The sequence below is a fragment of the Hoplias malabaricus genome, chromosome 15, assembly GCF_029633855.1.
Source record: "Hoplias malabaricus isolate fHopMal1 chromosome 15, fHopMal1.hap1, whole genome shotgun sequence".
In the NCBI taxonomy this organism is placed as follows: Eukaryota; Metazoa; Chordata; class Actinopteri; order Characiformes; family Erythrinidae; genus Hoplias; species Hoplias malabaricus.
The window spans coordinates 23496567-23509312 of NC_089814.1; the positions used below are offsets into that span (position 1 = coordinate 23496567).

At 53.8% G+C, this 12746-nt stretch overlaps 10 non-coding genes across 10 annotated transcripts; all 10 read left to right on the forward strand.

Annotated features, from left to right (window-relative positions):
- The first annotated feature begins 1183 nt into the window (after nucleotides 1–1183).
- Nucleotides 1184–1256, forward strand: trnav-aac (transfer RNA valine (anticodon AAC)). Its single transcript has one exon. It is a non-coding gene; the product is annotated as a tRNA-Val (tRNA).
- A 1140-nt stretch (nucleotides 1257–2396) lies between these two features.
- trnav-aac (transfer RNA valine (anticodon AAC)) lies at nucleotides 2397–2469 on the forward strand. The gene has a single exon. It is a non-coding gene; the product is annotated as a tRNA-Val (tRNA).
- Nucleotides 2470–3799: 1330 nt separating this feature from the next.
- Nucleotides 3800–3873, forward strand: trnai-aau (transfer RNA isoleucine (anticodon AAU)). Its single transcript has one exon. It is a non-coding gene; the product is annotated as a tRNA-Ile (tRNA).
- A 948-nt stretch (nucleotides 3874–4821) lies between these two features.
- trnav-aac (transfer RNA valine (anticodon AAC)) lies at nucleotides 4822–4894 on the forward strand. Its single transcript has one exon. It is a non-coding gene; the product is annotated as a tRNA-Val (tRNA).
- Nucleotides 4895–5011: 117 nt separating this feature from the next.
- On the forward strand, nucleotides 5012–5085 carry trnai-aau (transfer RNA isoleucine (anticodon AAU)). The gene has a single exon. It is a non-coding gene; the product is annotated as a tRNA-Ile (tRNA).
- Nucleotides 5086–7245: 2160 nt separating this feature from the next.
- Nucleotides 7246–7318, forward strand: trnav-aac (transfer RNA valine (anticodon AAC)). Its single transcript has one exon. It is a non-coding gene; the product is annotated as a tRNA-Val (tRNA).
- Nucleotides 7319–8458: 1140 nt separating this feature from the next.
- trnav-aac (transfer RNA valine (anticodon AAC)) lies at nucleotides 8459–8531 on the forward strand. The gene has a single exon. It is a non-coding gene; the product is annotated as a tRNA-Val (tRNA).
- Nucleotides 8532–11073: 2542 nt separating this feature from the next.
- On the forward strand, nucleotides 11074–11147 carry trnai-aau (transfer RNA isoleucine (anticodon AAU)). Its single transcript has one exon. It is a non-coding gene; the product is annotated as a tRNA-Ile (tRNA).
- Nucleotides 11148–12095: 948 nt separating this feature from the next.
- trnav-aac (transfer RNA valine (anticodon AAC)) lies at nucleotides 12096–12168 on the forward strand. The gene has a single exon. It is a non-coding gene; the product is annotated as a tRNA-Val (tRNA).
- A 117-nt stretch (nucleotides 12169–12285) lies between these two features.
- Nucleotides 12286–12359, forward strand: trnai-aau (transfer RNA isoleucine (anticodon AAU)). The gene has a single exon. It is a non-coding gene; the product is annotated as a tRNA-Ile (tRNA).
- Nucleotides 12360–12746: the final 387 nt, after the last annotated feature.

Consider the following 12746-nt stretch of genomic DNA (forward strand, 5'->3'; position numbering starts at 1 on the left):
GCCTAACATGCGAAAGGTCCCCGGTTCGAAACCGGGCAGAAACACGAGAGCTCCTCTTCTGTTTTTCACGGCCCGAGAGAAACATTTTTCTTGCATGTACATCGATCGTCGTCACTGGGAGCTCCTTTGTCGTTCCTGCTTGACGGGCGCTCAGTCCCTGAGGCCGGTTAGCTCAGTTGGTTAGAGCCTGGTGCTAATAACGCCAAGGTCGCGAGTTCGATACCTGTACGGGCCAAAACAGCTTTTTCACGTTAACCCAGCAAGCGCCGTGGCCTCTGTCAGTCTCTTTGCGTGGACCTTGGATAAAAGCTCTTGCTGGAGAATGCGGGCATCGATCCCGCTACCTCTCGCATGCTAAGCGAGCGCTCTACCATTTGAGCTAATTCCCCCTTTCCTTTGCTGCGCTCGTATCATTTGATGCCAAAGACATACCCGTCTCCAAAGCCCAGGGACTTCTTGGCTCACATGGTACAGGGCTAACGACACAGAGCATGGTCGGCGTACGCGCCAGCTGGCACGCGCAAGCGCAAGGCCTTGGACAATGGATAGCTCATCCGGACGAGGCGCAGCTGAATGCTTTAAAGGTCCATGGCTCAATCAAGATGCCTTAAAGTGCGGTCATAGGCAACGTCTCTGTGCCCTTCAGGGCTGCTTAAGTTGAAGTGATCTTACTGAGTGCGCTGTTCCATGTTGGGACCAGGAGGGGCGATGTAGCTCACCACCCTCTGAACTTCAGTTGCTACCACAGACAAGCCCATGCACAGCTTAGACTCAAGGTAAAAGTCCAGCAGCGTATGACACAGGCCATCAAGCCATTTTCATTAGTTTCGTGGGGAGCAGATCTGCCTTTCAAGTGGGAAGTCGGTCTCCTCTGCCCTAACGAGGGGGGAGCTTCTGGACAAAGTCCATGCGGTCGGATTGGAAAACTGCCCTGCGATTGTGACTGCTGTCGGAGTAATGTGTTCAGCGCCTCGCTGGATAATCAAAGAAAGGGCCACTGCGCCACGGGCAAAGTGGCTGATTTCGGTACGGCCAAGTCTCCAAGACGCAGGGTCCTGGCTCACGGTAAAGTGCAGGTGTATTTCACCATGTAAAGAACTGATCAGTACGTCAGTCCAAAGTCAAGCTGTACTGGTCCCATGTGGCCTGTGGAATCTCAAGGTGGCCTCGAGGAGTGTAGCTGGTTTCTGTAGTGTAGTGGTTATCACGTTCGCCTAACACGCGAAAGGTCCCCGGTTCGAAACCGGGCAGAAACACGAGAGCTCCTCTTCTGTTTTTCACGGCCTGAGAAGAAACATTTTTCTTGCATGTACATCGATCGTCGTCACTGGGAGCTCCTTTGTCGTTCCTGCTTGACGGGCGCTCAGTCCCTGAGGCCGGTTAGCTCAGTTGGTTAGAGCCTGGTGCTAATAACGCCAAGGTCGCGAGTTCGATACCTGTACGGGCCAAAACAGCTTTTTCACGTTAACCCAGCAAGCGCCGTGGCCTCTGTCAGTCTCTTTGCGTGGACCTTGGATAAAAGCTCTTGCTGGAGAATGCGGGCATCGATCCCGCTACCTCTCGCATGCTAAGCGAGCGCTCTACCATTTGAGCTAATTCCCCCTTTCCTTTGCTGCGCTCGTATCATTTGATGCCAAAGACATACCCGTCTCCAAAGCCCAGGGACTTCTTGGCTCACATGGTACAGGGCTAACGACACAGAGCATGGTCGGCGTACGCGCCAGCTGGCACGCGCAAGCGCAAGGCCTTGGACAATGGATAGCTCATCCGGACGAGGCGCAGCTGAATGCTTTAAAGGTCCATGGCTCAATCAAGATGCCTTAAAGTGCGGTCATAGGCAACGTCTCTGTGCCCTTCAGGGCTGCTTAAGTTGAAGTGATCTTACTGAGTGCGCTGTTCCATGTTGGGACCAGGAGGGGCGATGTAGCTCACCACCCTCTGAACTTCAGTTGCTACCACAGACAAGCCCATGCACAGCTTAGACTCAAGGTAAAAGTCCAGCAGCGTATGACACAGGCCATCAAGCCATTTTCATTAGTTTCGTGGGGAGCAGATCTGCCTTTCAAGTGGGAAGTCGGTCTCCTCTGCCCTAACGAGGGGGGAGCTTCTGGACAAAGTCCATGCGGTCGGATTGGAAAACTGCCCTGCGATTGTGACTGCTGTCGGAGTAATGTGTTCAGCGCCTCGCTGGATAATCAAAGAAAGGGCCACTGCGCCACGGGCAAAGTGGCTGATTTCGGTACGGCCAAGTCTCCAAGACGCAGGGTCCTGGCTCACGGTAAAGTGCAGGTGTATTTCACCATGTAAAGAACTGATCAGTACGTCAGTCCAAAGTCAAGCTGTACTGGTCCCATGTGGCCTGTGGAATCTCAAGGTGGCCTCGAGGAGTGTAGCTGGTTTCTGTAGTGTAGTGGTTATCACGTTCGCCTAACACGCGAAAGGTCCCCGGTTCGAAACCGGGCAGAAACACGAGAGCTCCTCTTCTGTTTTTCACGGCCTGAGAAGAAACATTTTTCTTGCATGTACATCGATCGTCGTCACTGGGAGCTCCTTTGTCGTTCCTGCTTGACGGGCGCTCGGTCCCCGAGGCCGGTTAGCTCAGTTGGTTAGAGCGTGGTGCTAATAACGCCAAGGTCGCGTGTTCGATCCCCGTACGGGCCAAAACAGCTTTTTCACGTTAACCCAGCAAGCGCCGTGGCCTCTGTCAGTCTCTTTGCGTGGACCTTGGATAAAAGCTCTTGCTGGAGAATGCGGGCATCGATCCCGCTACCTCTCGCATGCTAAGCGAGCGCTCTACCATTTGAGCTAATTCCCCTTTTCCTTTGCTGCGCTCGTATCATTTGATGCCAAAGACATACCCGTCTCCAAAGCCCAGGGACTTCTTGGCTCACATGGTACAGGGCTAACGACACAGAGCATGGTCGGCGTACGCGCCAGCTGGCACGCGCAAGCGCAAGGCCTTGGACGATGGATAGCTCATCCGGACGAGGCGCAGCTGAATGCTTTAAAGGTCCATGGCTCAATCAAGATGCCTTAAAGTGCGGTCATAGGCAACGTCTCTGTGCCCTTCAGGGCTGCTTAAGTTGAAGTGATCTTACTGAGTGCGCTGTTCCATGTTGGGACCAGGAGGGGCGATGTAGCTCACCACCCTCTGAACTTCAGTTGCTACCACAGACAAGCCCATGCACAGCTTAGACTCAAGCTAAAAGTCCAGCAGCGTATGACACAGGCCATCAAGCCATTTTCATTAGTTTCGTGGGGAGCAGATCTGCCTTTCACGTGGGAAGTCGGTCTCCTCTGCCCTAACGAGGGGGGAGCTTCTGGACAAAGTCCATGCGGTCGGATTGGAAAACTGCCCTGCGATTGTGACTGCTGTCGGAGTAATGTGTTCAGCGCCTCGCTGGAAAATCAAAGAAAGGGCCACTGCGCCACGGGCAAAGTGGCTGATTTCGGTACGGCCAAGTCTCCAAGACGCAGGGTCCTGGCTCACGGTAAAGTGCAGGTGTATTTCACCATGTAAAGAATTGATCAGTACGTCAGTCCAAAGTCAAGCTGTACTGGTCCCATGTGGCCTGTGGAATCTCAAGGTGGCCTCGAGGAGTGTAGCTGGTTTCTGTAGTGTAGTGGTTATCACGTTCGCCTAACACGCGAAAGGTCCCTGGTTCGAAACCGGGCAGAAACACGAGAGCTCCTCTTCTGTTTTTCACGGCCCGAGAGAAACATTTTTCTTGCATGTACATCGATCGTCGTCACTGGGAGCTCCTTTGTCGTTCCTGCTTGACGGGCGCTTGGTCCCCGAGGCCGGTTAGCTCAGTTGGTTAGAGCGTGGTGCTAATAACGCCAAGGTCGCGGGTTCGATCCCCGTACGGGCCAAAACAGCTTTTTCACGTTAACCCAGCAAGCGCCGTGGCCTCTGTCAGTCTCTTTGCGTGGACCTTGGATAAAAGCTCTTGCTGGAGAATGCGGGCATCGATCCCGCTACCTCTCGCATGCTAAGCGAGCGCTCTACCATTTGAGCTAATTCCCCTTTTCCTTTGCTGCGCTCGTATCATTTGATGCCAAAGACATACCCGTCTCCAAAGCCCAGGGACTTCTTGGCTCACATGGTACAGGGCTAACGACACAGAGCATGGTCGGCGTACGCGCCAGCTGGCACGCGCAAGCGCAAGGCCTTGGACGATGGATAGCTCATCCGGACGAGGCGCAGCTGAATGCTTTAAAGGTCCATGGCTCAATCAAGATGCCTTAAAGTGCGGTCATAGGCAACGTCTCTGTGCCCTTCAGGGCTGCTTAAGTTGAAGTGATCTTACTGAGTGCGCTGTTCCATGTTGGGACCAGGAGGGGCGATGTAGCTCACCACCCTCTGAACTTCAGTTGCTACCACAGACAAGCCCATGCACAGCTTAGACTCAAGCTAAAAGTCCAGCAGCGTATGACACAGGCCATCAAGCCATTTTCATTAGTTTCGTGGGGAGCAGATCTGCCTTTCACGTGGGAAGTCGGTCTCCTCTGCCCTAACGAGGGGGGAGCTTCTGGACAAAGTCCATGCGGTCGGATTGGAAAACTGCCCTGCGATTGTGACTGCTGTCGGAGTAATGTGTTCAGCGCCTCGCTGGAAAATCAAAGAAAGGGCCACTGCGCCACGGGCAAAGTGGCTGATTTCGGTACGGCCAAGTCTACAAGACGCAGGGTCCTGGCTCACGGTAAAGTGCAGGTGTATTTCACCATGTAAAGAATTGATCAGTACGTCAGTCCAAAGTCAAGCTGTACTGGTCCCATGTGGCCTGTGGAATCTCAAGGTGGCCTCGAGGAGTGTAGCTGGTTTCTGTAGTGTAGTGGTTATCACGTTCGCCTAACACGCGAAAGGTCCCCGGTTCGAAACCGGGCAGAAACACGAGAGCTCCTCTTCTGTTTTTCACGGCCCGAGAGAAACATTTTTCTTGCATGTACATCGATCGTCGTCACTGGGAGCTCCTTTGTCGTTCCTGCTTGACGGGCGCTCGGTCCCCGAGGCCGGTTAGCTCAGTTGGTTAGAGCGTGGTGCTAATAACGCCAAGGTCGCGGGTTCGATCCCCGTACGGGCCAAAACAGCTTTTTCACGTTAACCCAGCAAGCGCCGTGGCCTCTGTCAGTCTCTTTGCGTGGACCTTGGATAAAAGCTCTTGCTGGAGAATGCGGGCATCGATCCCGCTACCTCTCGCATGCTAAGCGAGCGCTCTACCATTTGAGCTAATTCCCCTTTTCCTTTGCTGCGCTCGTATCATTTGATGCCAAAGACATACCCGTCTCCAAAGCCCAGGGACTTCTTGGCTCACATGGTACAGGGCTAACGACACAGAGCATGGTCGGCGTACGCGCCAGCTGGCACGCGCAAGCGCAAGGCCTTGGACGATGGATAGCTCATCCGGACGAGGCGCAGCTGAATGCTTTAAAGGTCCATGGCTCAATCAAGATGCCTTAAAGTGCGGTCATAGGCAACGTCTCTGTGCCCTTCAGGGCTGCTTAAGTTGAAGTGATCTTACTGAGTGCGCTGTTCCATGTTGGGACCAGGAGGGGCGATGTAGCTCACCACCCTCTGAACTTCAGTTGCTACCACAGACAAGCCCATGCACAGCTTAGACTCAAGCTAAAAGTCCAGCAGCGTATGACACAGGCCATCAAGCCATTTTCATTAGTTTCGTGGGGAGCAGATCTGCCTTTCACGTGGGAAGTCGGTCTCCTCTGCCCTAACGAGGGGGGAGCTTCTGGACAAAGTCCATGCGGTCGGATTGGAAAACTGCCCTGCGATTGTGACTGCTGTCGGAGTAATGTGTTCAGCGCCTCGCTGGAAAATCAAAGAAAGTGAAACCGCGCCACGGGCAAAGTGGCTGATTTCGGTACGGCCAAGTCTCCAAGACGCAGGGTCCTGGCTCACGGTAAAGTGCAGGTGTATTTCACCATGTAAAGAATTGATCAGTACGTCAGTCCAAAGTCAAGCTGTACTGGTCCCATGTGGCCTGTGGAATCTCAAGGTGGCCTCGAGGAGTGTAGCTGGTTTCTGTAGTGTAGTGGTTATCACGTTCGCCTAACATGCGAAAGGTCCCCGGTTCGAAACCGGGCAGAAACACGAGAGCTCCTCTTCTGTTTTTCACGGCCCGAGAGAAACATTTTTCTTGCATGTACATCGATCGTCGTCACTGGGAGCTCCTTTGTCGTTCCTGCTTGACGGGCGCTCAGTCCCTGAGGCCGGTTAGCTCAGTTGGTTAGAGCCTGGTGCTAATAACGCCAAGGTCGCGAGTTCGATACCTGTACGGGCCAAAACAGCTTTTTCACGTTAACCCAGCAAGCGCCGTGGCCTCTGTCAGTCTCTTTGCGTGGACCTTGGATAAAAGCTCTTGCTGGAGAATGCGGGCATCGATCCCGCTACCTCTCGCATGCTAAGCGAGCGCTCTACCATTTGAGCTAATTCCCCCTTTCCTTTGCTGCGCTCGTATCATTTGATGCCAAAGACATACCCGTCTCCAAAGCCCAGGGACTTCTTGGCTCACATGGTACAGGGCTAACGACACAGAGCATGGTCGGCGTACGCGCCAGCTGGCACGCGCAAGCGCAAGGCCTTGGACAATGGATAGCTCATCCGGACGAGGCGCAGCTGAATGCTTTAAAGGTCCATGGCTCAATCAAGATGCCTTAAAGTGCGGTCATAGGCAACGTCTCTGTGCCCTTCAGGGCTGCTTAAGTTGAAGTGATCTTACTGAGTGCGCTGTTCCATGTTGGGACCAGGAGGGGCGATGTAGCTCACCACCCTCTGAACTTCAGTTGCTACCACAGACAAGCCCATGCACAGCTTAGACTCAAGGTAAAAGTCCAGCAGCGTATGACACAGGCCATCAAGCCATTTTCATTAGTTTCGTGGGGAGCAGATCTGCCTTTCAAGTGGGAAGTCGGTCTCCTCTGCCCTAACGAGGGGGGAGCTTCTGGACAAAGTCCATGCGGTCGGATTGGAAAACTGCCCTGCGATTGTGACTGCTGTCGGAGTAATGTGTTCAGCGCCTCGCTGGATAATCAAAGAAAGGGCCACTGCGCCACGGGCAAAGTGGCTGATTTCGGTACGGCCAAGTCTCCAAGACGCAGGGTCCTGGCTCACGGTAAAGTGCAGGTGTATTTCACCATGTAAAGAACTGATCAGTACGTCAGTCCAAAGTCAAGCTGTACTGGTCCCATGTGGCCTGTGGAATCTCAAGGTGGCCTCGAGGAGTGTAGCTGGTTTCTGTAGTGTAGTGGTTATCACGTTCGCCTAACACGCGAAAGGTCCCCGGTTCGAAACCGGGCAGAAACACGAGAGCTCCTCTTCTGTTTTTCACGGCCTGAGAAGAAACATTTTTCTTGCATGTACATCGATCGTCGTCACTGGGAGCTCCTTTGTCGTTCCTGCTTGACGGGCGCTCAGTCCCTGAGGCCGGTTAGCTCAGTTGGTTAGAGCCTGGTGCTAATAACGCCAAGGTCGCGAGTTCGATACCTGTACGGGCCAAAACAGCTTTTTCACGTTAACCCAGCAAGCGCCGTGGCCTCTGTCAGTCTCTTTGCGTGGACCTTGGATAAAAGCTCTTGCTGGAGAATGCGGGCATCGATCCCGCTACCTCTCGCATGCTAAGCGAGCGCTCTACCATTTGAGCTAATTCCCCCTTTCCTTTGCTGCGCTCGTATCATTTGATGCCAAAGACATACCCGTCTCCAAAGCCCAGGGACTTCTTGGCTCACATGGTACAGGGCTAACGACACAGAGCATGGTCGGCGTACGCGCCAGCTGGCACGCGCAAGCGCAAGGCCTTGGACAATGGATAGCTCATCCGGACGAGGCGCAGCTGAATGCTTTAAAGGTCCATGGCTCAATCAAGATGCCTTAAAGTGCGGTCATAGGCAACGTCTCTGTGCCCTTCAGGGCTGCTTAAGTTGAAGTGATCTTACTGAGTGCGCTGTTCCATGTTGGGACCAGGAGGGGCGATGTAGCTCACCACCCTCTGAACTTCAGTTGCTACCACAGACAAGCCCATGCACAGCTTAGACTCAAGGTAAAAGTCCAGCAGCGTATGACACAGGCCATCAAGCCATTTTCATTAGTTTCGTGGGGAGCAGATCTGCCTTTCAAGTGGGAAGTCGGTCTCCTCTGCCCTAACGAGGGGGGAGCTTCTGGACAAAGTCCATGCGGTCGGATTGGAAAACTGGCCTGCGATTGTGACTGCTGTCGGAGTAATGTGTTCAGCGCCTCGCTGGATAATCAAAGAAAGGGCCACTGCGCCACGGGCAAAGTGGCTGATTTCGGTACGGCCAAGTCTCCAAGACGCAGGGTCCTGGCTCACGGTAAAGTGCAGGTGTATTTCACCATGTAAAGAACTGATCAGTACGTCAGTCCAAAGTCAAGCTGTACTGGTCCCATGTGGCCTGTGGAATCTCAAGGTGGCCTCGAGGAGTGTAGCTGGTTTCTGTAGTGTAGTGGTTATCACGTTCGCCTAACACGCGAAAGGTCCCCGGTTCGAAACCGGGCAGAAACACGAGAGCTCCTCTTCTGTTTTTCACGGCCTGAGAAGAAACATTTTTCTTGCATGTACATCGATCGTCGTCACTGGGAGCTCCTTTGTCGTTCCTGCTTGACGGGCGCTCGGTCCCCGAGGCCGGTTAGCTCAGTTGGTTAGAGCGTGGTGCTAATAACGCCAAGGTCGCGTGTTCGATCCCCGTACGGGCCAAAACAGCTTTTTCACGTTAACCCAGCAAGCGCCGTGGCCTCTGTCAGTCTCTTTGCGTGGACCTTGGATAAAAGCTCTTGCTGGAGAATGCGGGCATCGATCCCGCTACCTCTCGCATGCTAAGCGAGCGCTCTACCATTTGAGCTAATTCCCCTTTTCCTTTGCTGCGCTCGTATCATTTGATGCCAAAGACATACCCGTCTCCAAAGCCCAGGGACTTCTTGGCTCACATGGTACAGGGCTAACGACACAGAGCATGGTCGGCGTACGCGCCAGCTGGCACGCGCAAGCGCAAGGCCTTGGACGATGGATAGCTCATCCGGACGAGGCGCAGCTGAATGCTTTAAAGGTCCATGGCTCAATCAAGATGCCTTAAAGTGCGGTCATAGGCAACGTCTCTGTGCCCTTCAGGGCTGCTTAAGTTGAAGTGATCTTACTGAGTGCGCTGTTCCATGTTGGGACCAGGAGGGGCGATGTAGCTCACCACCCTCTGAACTTCAGTTGCTACCACAGACAAGCCCATGCACAGCTTAGACTCAAGCTAAAAGTCCAGCAGCGTATGACACAGGCCATCAAGCCATTTTCATTAGTTTCGTGGGGAGCAGATCTGCCTTTCACGTGGGAAGTCGGTCTCCTCTGCCCTAACGAGGGGGGAGCTTCTGGACAAAGTCCATGCGGTCGGATTGGAAAACTGCCCTGCGATTGTGACTGCTGTCGGAGTAATGTGTTCAGCGCCTCGCTGGAAAATCAAAGAAAGGGCCACTGCGCCACGGGCAAAGTGGCTGATTTCGGTACGGCCAAGTCTCCAAGACGCAGGGTCCTGGCTCACGGTAAAGTGCAGGTGTATTTCACCATGTAAAGAATTGATCAGTACGTCAGTCCAAAGTCAAGCTGTACTGGTCCCATGTGGCCTGTGGAATCTCAAGGTGGCCTCGAGGAGTGTAGCTGGTTTCTGTAGTGTAGTGGTTATCACGTTCGCCTAACACGCGAAAGGTCCCCGGTTCGAAACCGGGTAGAAACACGAGAGCTCCTCTTCTGTTTTTCACGGCCCGAGAGAAACATTTTTCTTGCATGTACATCGATCGTCGTCACTGGGAGCTCCTTTGTCGTTCCTGCTTGACGGGCGCTCGGTCCCCGAGGCCGGTTAGCTCAGTTGGTTAGAGCGTGGTGCTAATAACGCCAAGGTCGAGGGTTCGATCCCCGTACGGGCCAAAACAGCTTTTTCACGTTAACCCAGCAAGCGCCGTGGCCTCTGTCAGTCTCTTTGCGTGGACCTTGGATAAAAGCTCTTGCTGGAGAATGCGGGCATCGATCCCGCTACCTCTCGCATGCTAAGCGAGCGCTCTACCATTTGAGCTAATTCCCCTTTTCCTTTGCTGCGCTCGTATCATTTGATGCCAAAGACATACCCGTCTCCAAAGCCCAGGGACTTCTTGGCTCACATGGTACAGGGCTAACGACACAGAGCATGGTCGGCGTACGCGCCAGCTGGCACGCGCAAGCGCAAGGCCTTGGACGATGGATAGCTCATCCGGACGAGGCGCAGCTGAATGCTTTAAAGGTCCATGGCTCAATCAAGATGCCTTAAAGTGCGGTCATAGGCAACGTCTCTGTGCCCTTCAGGGCTGCTTAAGTTGAAGTGATCTTACTGAGTGCGCTGTTCCATGTTGGGACCAGGAGGGGCGATGTAGCTCACCACCCTCTGAACTTCAGTTGCTACCACAGACAAGCCCATGCACAGCTTAGACTCAAGCTAAAAGTCCAGCAGCGTATGACACAGGCCATCAAGCCATTTTCATTAGTTTCGTGGGGAGCAGATCTGCCTTTCACGTGGGAAGTCGGTCTCCTCTGCCCTAACGAGGGGGGAGCTTCTGGACAAAGTCCATGCGGTCGGATTGGAAAACTGCCCTGCGATTGTGACTGCTGTCGGAGTAATGTGTTCAGCGCCTCGCTGGAAAATCAAAGAAAGGGCCACTGCGCCACGGGCAAAGTGGCTGATTTCGGTACGGCCAAGTCTCCAAGACGCAGGGTCCTGGCTCACGGTAAAGTGCAGGTGTATTTCACCATGTAAAGAATTGATCAGTACGTCAGTCCAAAGTCAAGCTGTACTGGTCCCATGTGGCCTGTGGAATCTCAAGGTGGCCTCGAGGAGTGTAGCTGGTTTCTGTAGTATAGTGATTATCACGTTCGCCTAACACGCGAAAGGTCCCCGGTTCGAAACCGGGCAGAAACACGAGAGCTCCTCTTCTGTTTTTCACGGCCCGAGAGAAACATTTTTCTTGCATGTACATCGATCGTCGTCACTGGGAGCTCCTTTGTCGTTCCTGCTTGACGGGCGCTCGGTCCCCGAGGCCGGTTAGCTCAGTTGGTTAGAGCGTGGTGCTAATAACGCCAAGGTCACGGGTTCGATCCCCGTACGGGCCAAAACAGCTTTTTCACGTTAACCCAGCAAGCGCCGTGGCCTCTGTCAGTCTCTTTGCGTGGACCTTGGATAAAAGCTCTTGCTGGAGAATGCGGGCATCGATCCCGCTACCTCTCGCATGCTAAGCGAGCGCTCTACCATTTGAGCTAATTCCCCTTTTCCTTTGCTGCGCTCGTATCATTTGATGCCAAAGACATACCCGTCTCCAAAGCCCAGGGACTTCTTGGCTCACATGGTACAGGGCTAACGACACAGAGCATGGTCGGCGTACGCGCCAGCTGGCACGCGCAAGCGCAAGGCCTTGGACGATGGATAGCTCATCCGGACGAGGCGCAGCTGAATGCTTTAAAGGTCCATGGCTCAATCAAGATGCCTTAAAGTGCGGTCATAGGCAACGTCTCTGTGCCCTTCAGGGCTGCTTAAGTTGAAGTGATCTTACTGAGTGCGCTGTTCCATGTTGGGACCAGGAGGGGCGATGTAGCTCACCACCCTCTGAACTTCAGTTGCTACCACAGACAAGCCCATGCACAGCTTAGACTCAAGCTAAAAGTCCAGCAGCGTATGACACAGGCCATCAAGCCATTTTCATTAGTTTCGTGGGGAGCAGATCTGCCTTTCACGTGGGAAGTCGGTCTCCTCTGCCCTAACGAGGGGGGAGCTTCTGGACAAAGTCCATGCGGTCGGATTGGAAAACTGCCCTGCGATTGTGACTGCTGTCGGAGTAATGTGTTCAGCGCCTCGCTGGAAAATCAAAGAAAGGGCCACTGCGCCACGGGCAAAGTGGCTGATTTCGGTACGGCCAAGTCTCCAAGACGCAGGGTCCTGGCTCACGGTAAAGTGCAGGTGTATTTCACCATGTAAAGAATTGATCAGTACGTCAGTCCAAAGTCAAGCTGTACTGGTCCCATGTGGCCTGTGGAATCTCAAGGTGGCCTCGAGGAGTGTAGCTGGTTTCTGTAGTGTAGTGGTTATCACGTTCGCCTAACACGCGAAAGGTCCCCGGTTCGAAACCGGGCAGAAACACGAGAGCTCCTCTTCTGTTTTTCACGGCCCGAGAGAAACATTTTTCTTGCATGTACATCGATCGTCGTCACTGGGAGCTCCTTTGTCGTTCCTGCTTGACGGGCGCTTGGTCCCCGAGGCCGGTTAGCTCAGTTGGTTAGAGCGTGGTGCTAATAACGCCAAGGTCGCGGGTTCGATCCCCGTACGGGCCAAAACAGCTTTTTCACGTTAACCCAGCAAGCGCCGTGGCCTCTGTCAGTCTCTTTGCGTGGACCTTGGATAAAAGCTCTTGCTGGAGAATGCGGGCATCGATCCCGCTACCTCTCGCATGCTAAGCGAGCGCTCTACCATTTGAGCTAATTCCCCTTTTCCTTTGCTGCGCTCGTATCATTTGATGCCAAAGACATACCCGTCTCCAAAGCCCAGGGACTTCTTGGCTCACATGGTACAGGGCTAACGACACAGAGCATGGTCGGCGTACGCGCCAGCTGGCACGCGCAAGCGCAAGGCCTTGGACGATGGATAGCTCATCCGGACGAGGCGCAGCTGAATGCTTTAAAGGTCCATGGCTCAATCAAGATGCCTTAAAGTGCGGTCAT